Genomic DNA, 7,915 nt, shown 5'->3' on the forward strand with positions numbered 1-7,915 from the left:
AGCACTAGTTATTTTTCTTAGTGCAACTTCTCGTGCATGCTTTCTGGAATTCCCTTACTTCCACACACACTAAGTACCTTGCAAAAGCTCCTTAGTTTCCAATTATTCATACTATTTTTTTTTTCTTATTGAAAATGGATTTTGAAAGTGAGCTCAATATCTGACTAATTTCTGAATCATCATTAATTTCAGCCCACTAGTCTTTTTTTAATCCTCATTTTAATACATGGGATTTAAAGTTGTTTGTTTCTTTCATTGACTTTAGGAATGCATTGAGCTGGTTGAAAAGAAGCATTATGGAAGGCAAGAAATGCTTTCACCATCCAGGTCTCATAATTGCCCTTATTCCAGCCCTGTTTGACAAATCCTCCAGGGCTACAAGAAATTCAACAGCTAGTTCTTAAGGTCATCCAAACATTAGCAGGTCTAGAAGACTGCCATTGAATGAGTTGTCATTATCTCTATATTGAGGATGCTACTCAACAAGGGATGCACTTTGCTAGCTTGCAGTCAATTTGAACTTGCAGTAAATGCCAACATTGACATTCATTGGCATTCATTGGAAAGCAACAGCAGACAGTAGATTCCTGTATTTCCTGAAAAGCTTCAAGAGAACTAAAGATTTCAACAAACATAAAACTGCAGAACAAAACTGTCTCAGCAGCAGGTACTTATGGATGAATAGATGGGCAAATATTCAAACTTAGAATAAAAATGTAACAAATCTATGTACTACCTAAATTATTTTATCTCCTAAAACAGCAAAGAGTACATATGGGAAGGCCTTTCAAGGCAGCAGTTCTTAAGTGTAATTTTGAAAGTTGAATTAAGAGGGAAAAGAAAAAAGACCCAGGAATACAAGGAACAGGACTGATTACAGTAACCCAACTAAATTATTAGGTCCAACTTCTAGCATTAACAAAGAAAATCTGCAAATAATGTAGCCCAGTTGATCCAAAAAGGTGACTTCTGGGTAGGGACTGCATGCAGGGCTAGGATTGTTTGTGTTGAGGCAGGAGTGAATCCACACACTGCAATTTCAAGTTGAACAAGGAGAAAATCATGTTAAGGAATTACTTTCCTACTTGCAATTATCTCTTTGCAAGTTTCTGCAATTTACCTCTACAGTGAGAGCTCTATGACCAGCGTTATCTATTTTTGTTCTTTTCTGGCTCTCAGATGGTGTCTTCTGGGATCTACAGAAACAAAGGGAGATCATGGTATTTCCACTATAGTTTCCATTAGTATCTTCAGATCTTAGATCAGTCTCTATCAACACTAGGTAGTCAGAGGAGACTGGAGGAAAACTAAGCTGGAAATAACTATTATATTACACATAAACATTTGAATGGTCTTACATGAGCGTTCTTTATCTTCCAAAACTTCACTAGAGAATCTGTTACCCTCACACATAAACTCAAGGGAGCCATTTTTTGACACACTGAAGTTGAACAGACTACTTTGGCATTTGGGATATCTGCATTCACTTCCTTGCTCTGTTACAGCATTAGTTCTTTGGCCAGGAAATACAAAATTGGGAATCATAGATAAAATAGGATTTTCCAAAGCACTTATAATCAAAATTTATAAACCAAATTTCTAAGTTAAAATTTTTTCTTTCAGATTACTTTATATTGGCATCCCAATGGATGCAAGCTCCAAAAAGCTTGACTCACATTCAATAATGAAAAAAAGACCATGTAAGTGCTTTGAAAATTTCCATTTGAATGACTTGGATCAAAGTAAACATACAAGAAAGGAAGTGCTTCAGCAGATATTTCCTATTCTAAAAATATATATCCCCCAAAACTAGAATGTTGTGTTCTTCATTAATAGTTGTTGAGTTGCTCACACATTCTGGATGAGCTTTCCATGTCTGGAAAAGATATTGTAGCTTATAAGTGCTTTGGAAACATGATTTTATCTGTAGTCCCTACCCTTTAATTTATTGACCCAAGAGTAAGTTCTACCTGGAGATAACAGCTCTGTCACTGGAAGTTTAGCTTTAATTTATTTAGCTTTGAATGACAGTAGTTATGAACACATCTTTGCCTTCCAGCTTTCAGCACAGGTTTTTGGCTTTCAGCCCACTTTCCCAGAATTGTAGTGGGTTTGTAAAGCCCATAAAAAGATGTCTTCTTCATCACTGTAACAGGTGGCAGCTGGATTCCATAGGTTAAGTTCACTCAGCTGTGATCATACCTTTGATGGCAGTGTAAATCTCCTCTTTTTTTCATATATTGCTGGTTTATAACTTTATGACCATGGCATGGATGCTATTTTGTGGATCAAAATAAGGTCATGTATTTGCAGGCTAAAGCAAATCAGGGATTGGTAAACATCCATTATCTTCAGAGTTGTTTAACCTGTTTGTATGCTGGCTCTGAAATGACACTTTAAAAATTCCTAAAAATTATAAGTTCAAATATTTTTGAGATGTCCTGATTAATTTTTGTAAGATGCATTATTCAGCAAGCCCAGTACTAGATGTTTGTAGCCAGCTGAGTAGTAATGCTTTTAAAATAAAAATGATTACCTAAATTACCTACAATAGGGCACCAAAAAATGGAGCTCTCCTTCTAAACTCATGATCATCTTTTGAATACACAGATCAACACTTTTAAGCGTTGATAGGAAACTTCTTCACAGTCTCCTAAAGCTATATTTAGTCATTTTTCCCTTCACATGCAATTTTATTCATGTGCTGATGTGTTCCTCTTTCCAAAGCAGGTATCACAATGAGCCATTCTCCAACTGATATATTATAATTGGCCATGATACTCTTCTATGATTCATACCTTCACTGGCTATGAAAAATAAAGTTCTATATAGAAAGCTATGTTTAGGGGATGATTTCTCACCCATGCACCTGCAGCTTTTAAAAAAGGTTAAAGCAATCAATACATAAAAACCAGCAGAATGTCTTAGAACTTTCAGGTCACATCATCATTATTATTACTATAATCTGTTATTGATAGTGGAGTAATATTTCAGGTTTCCTTGGTCTTGTCAGGTTAAGTCAGGACTTCAGCACAAACTCTATGATTATGTACATTGCTGACATATATTGGCCCTTGCTCTAGTCTGAGGACAGACCAAGGGTGTCTGGCTTTCTGGGGAAGGAAACTCTAGCAGAGATGGGGTCAGCTCACTCTGAAGCTATGTTCTAAAAGGCCATGCAGATACAAGCAACTCAAGCCATGACTCTCAGCTGTGGAAGGGAGACTGCTGTGCTGGCAGGAGCAGCCCATGGCTTGCAGGGAAGAGGACCAGCACATTCAGGCAGAGCTGTGATCTCCCACTGTTCATTATGAATCAGCACCCCATGTAGGGCTACCTCACAGCTCCAACGTCCCTGTGTAAATGAGACAGGTTAGCAACCCATTTTTGCTATCAGGGAGACACAGCCTGAGGGACGCAGCAGGTAGGGCCACCAGCGGCTGCACTGGACAAGCCACAGCTCTCTCCCACAGTGCTGCATATGGACCCTCTGTAGGAAAGCTCAACAGCCATGGCTGAAGATATATTGAGCCACCTAAAAGCAGGGTATTCTTGGAGGATGCCTTCTGGCCTTGTCTGAAATTGCATGAATACCGCTCCTGTGAAAATGCCATCTGAACTACGGGAGTGACAGGACTCAGTATGTATAAGAAATCCAAGTCTGACATCTAGCATAATCCTAATTTTAGAGATATGAGCTAATACATACAATCTGTGTTCCACTGATGAGATGATAATAAAATAAATATACATTCAAATGAGATTAATTCATTTACTATTTTTGCAGATAACAGTAAGATGACTCGTTCATTTATGCAGCAGTATGTCCTGCAGAGAAACATGAAACTCCTTTGATGATTCCTTACCTGGTGATTTTGGAGGAGAAGAAAATACTGCATTTTTTACATAAATGCCTTATAGTGTAACATGGCTGAGGAGAGGAATTACTTAGGTATGACAGTCACTGACTCAGAATGCTTTAAGAACAGATCTGTTATAATAATTTCAGAAATACTTCTCAGATTTTTTCCTTGTGTCACGTAAGTCTTATTCTGAGGAAATCTCGAGGATTCCATAAGAATACCCTGTTTCCACCTGTATTTTGCTTATAACAATTTCTATATAGCCTCTCTTTCAAGTTTATTCCACTGATCTACCGAAATCTGCTGGGCTGTTGCTTCCTGGTAGTCTTGATCACTCAGAACTTACTACTTTTTTTCCACTAAATGTGGTAATCACTTTAGAGCACCTTTAGAAGACATAAGGACAAAAACAGCACTTCAGTCCCATTGGAAATCAATCCCAGGCTTTCTGCTTACAGTCACACGTCCCAACCACTAGGCTATGTAAAAGAGACTCCCAAAAAGCAGTCTGTGTCCAACGGATGGGCCAGGCAGGAGCTCTACCAACACAGGGCATGGGTGAGCAGCTGCATAGGAATCATAGAATCATAGAATAGTTTGGGTTGGAAGGAACCTTAAAGATCATCTAGTTCCAACCCCCCTGTCGTGGGCAGGGTCACCTTCCACTAGATCAAGTTGCTCAAAGCCCCATCCAACCTGGCCTTCAACACTTCCAGGGAGGGGGCAACCACAACCTCCCTGGGCAACCTGTTCCAGTGTCTCACCACCCTCATAAGAAAGAATTTCTTCCTTATAGCTAATCTAAATCTACCCTCTTTCAATTTAAAACCATTACCCCTTGTCCTATCCCTACACTCCCTGATAAAGAGTCCCTCTCCATCTTTCCTGTAGCCCCCTTTAAGTACTGGAAGGCTGCTATAAGGTCTCCCTTGGGCCTTCTCTTCTCCAGGCTGAACAACCCCAACTCTCTGTCTGTCCCCATAAGGGAGGTGTTCCAGCCCCCTGATCTTCTTTGTGGCCTCCTCTGGACCCGCTCAAGCAAGTCCATGTCCTTCTTATGTTGGGGACCCCAGAGCTGGACACAGTATTCCAGGTGGGATCTCACAAGAGCAGAGCAGAGGGGGAGAATCACCTCCCTCGACCTGCTGGTCACACTTCTCTTGATGCAGCCCAGGGTACAGTTGGCTTTCTGGGTTGTGAGCGCACATTGCTGCTTCATAGCCAGTTTTTCATCCACCAACACCCCCAAGTCCTTCTCTGCAGGGCTGCTCTCAATCCACTCATCACCCAGCCTGTATTTATGCTTGGGAAGCTCTTGCTTAACCATCAGCTTCAATGTCTTGGGATTTCCAGTCTTTCTGGGTGGGTCCTTTATTCCACCTACGCTGGTGGAAGTCAACCTCTGCCTCAAGCAGCTCATCCCATGGAGGACAGACAAGTCCCAGGAACTAAAGTAGGACCATAAGTGCAGTGACACCATGACTGGTCTCAGAGGAGACCAAATTTGCAACACACAGCCTGTCCAAACCCACATGGTAACTCCACTGTGCTGTATTTGGCTGTCCCATGGATGCCATGCCCAGGTTTTGTTTGATGCTTGTGTCCTGACTTTCTTAACCTGAGCCTGCAACACTGGGTTTTCAGACCTAAGCTAAGGGCTGCCATCTCCTGCAGGGTGCTGCTAGTGCACTAGGCAGGGCTTGGTCTCAGGAGCACACCCTGTCCATAATGCAGATCTAGCCAAAGAGATGGACAAACACCTTAGGACACATACAGCATGCTTGCATGTTTCCCACCCTCCACATCCATAGCCATAGAGAAATAAATCATTTAACTTCTCTAAAAAGCAGTATCTGCCCTTACAGACCACTTTAATATTAGTGTAGAGGGGTCCCATGAAGGAACCTGCTTGGCCTCAAAATTTAGGTGCTCTTGTATCAGGATTTCTTTGTTTTTTCTTCTTAGCTGACTTGAACCGTGATTAAGTTATGCTTTTGCAACTCAGAATAAAAATATGAATTAATTAGAAATACAATATATAAGTAACACTGGAGAAAATAACATGTGATTCAGACCTATATTAACTGTTTCAGCTAGAAAGAATTTTGACCATATTCCAAACTAGAGGTAGGCAAAATGTCAATATATTCCTCAGTGAAAAAATGGTAGACTAAATCTAATGTTACCTTTCTGCTATATCGTTAAAATATTTGAAATGTTTTAAATTTAATTTGACAGCCTGAAGTATTTTCTGTTTATTCTGCAACAGCTAGTACTCTATTCCCAGTTTGGTTTCATGCCCAGATAGACAGGACTTGTTGACAATGGGGTCACAAAGCCCATAGGAGGGTTTGGTCTTTGCAGGGTACATGATCCTAATGCATACAGAAAACTGTGGGTTTAGGGCTGCTGTTTTTTTTTTTTTTCTTTGATAAACAACTAGAAAATATCATAAAACCAGGTAGTCATAGGTCATTATGTCTGCTTGATTATATATCTAAAAGTAAAGATATGCCAAATAACTGCACTGTCTTCTGGGATACGGCTCTTTGTTCCATAGTTATTCTGACAGAAGGACTTTGATAATGCCATTAAAGGGCTTTTTGATAGCCTCAAACAGGTGTTGGGTAAACACAAGGCTCATGCCCTCAAACCTCCCACAGTCTCATAAAAATTCACTGGTTTGGATATTTCTTCATTGTTTTCAGTGGAATTACCATGATTTATGGCCCACCAAGTTGTCTGTAATGATCCCTAGACTACCTGGTTTGTCGTCTTTATTCAAAAGCATGCCTGACTTGGTGTAGTTGCAAATGTATCTCCAAGATAGCTTTCCTGGTTAACAATTTCTCTTATCACCTTAGAATACAACAGGTTTCTCTTCTTTCCTGCAGAATATTTCCAGTGATGGAGCTCAGAATGTCAGAGCTAGCTCTGAGCATGTTGACACAGCTGTCAAAACAGGACAAAGATACCAGTTTTGATCCTAAAATCAGTAATGCGGTTTTGCAATCAAACCAGAGTCCCAGGGATCTCTCTGCCTCTCTATGTGGTGAAACCTGGCCTTTGGAGCAGGAGGAATTAAAAGGGAAAATGTCCCTATTTATTCTCTATTGTGAGAGGCAAGGGAATAAAAAACTTTTGGAAAATGCCACTCAGTTGACCACCTACTTAATTTTTTTGTATATTCTGTGCTAGTTGCATGTTGAAGAACAAATTTTTCCCTTGAAGAAACTCCTACATGCTGGTCACAGGAGAGTGCTTAGACTTGCACAGAAGAAACAGGGCATGTTAAAAATGTAGGCAAGTGATACAGCCTTGGAGTTGGGAGTACACTGAGCCAGAGGCTCATTTAATACCACCTGTGGCAGCACTTACGCTATTATCAGTTTGGGACTGTTACAAAGAATGATGTTAAGTTTTATTTGTTTGAAAAAGCTTGCTTTACCAAGTTGCATTTGGGGTAAATACCTGGACATGAATCATCAGATCTGGCCAGAATCTCATTTCTAGTCTGGTATCAATCATCAACGCACCTTTGTTAAAACATTACCTCCTGGGAAAATCAAGCAACAGGTGCAAAAGATGCTCTCATCAAAAAACATGTAATATAAAAAGCAATGTACAGAAATAAGTACCCAAACAACAAAAGTAAAAGGGAAATGATGTTAGTATGAGTCACCTGACCATGTCTATAGGTCTGTATGTCTAGTGCAGACCAGGAGTGTTTCTAGAACTGTCAATATATTTATTCAATGTTAAAACACTGTTTGCAGAAGGAGAAAGACACACCATGATTTTCGCTGTGTAAAATTCCTGGGGTTTCTGGAACTTGGATTTTTCTTTAATTATTTCCAGACCTAGGTGCAATATTGATATTATCTGTACTAGAGAAGCTTTCATTCCTGTTTGCTTAGAACAGACACTGCTTCCCCATATCTGCTGGCAGTTTATAATCAGAGCTGTGAGTGCAAAAGACAACATCTAAATGTGCTGGTCATTGTCTTTAGCAATAAAATTTAAACAACTCCATCCTCAAGGTCAGGATATGA

This window comes from Strix aluco, chromosome 5, assembly GCF_031877795.1.
Source record: "Strix aluco isolate bStrAlu1 chromosome 5, bStrAlu1.hap1, whole genome shotgun sequence".
NCBI lineage: Eukaryota > Metazoa > Chordata > Aves > Strigiformes > Strigidae > Strix > Strix aluco.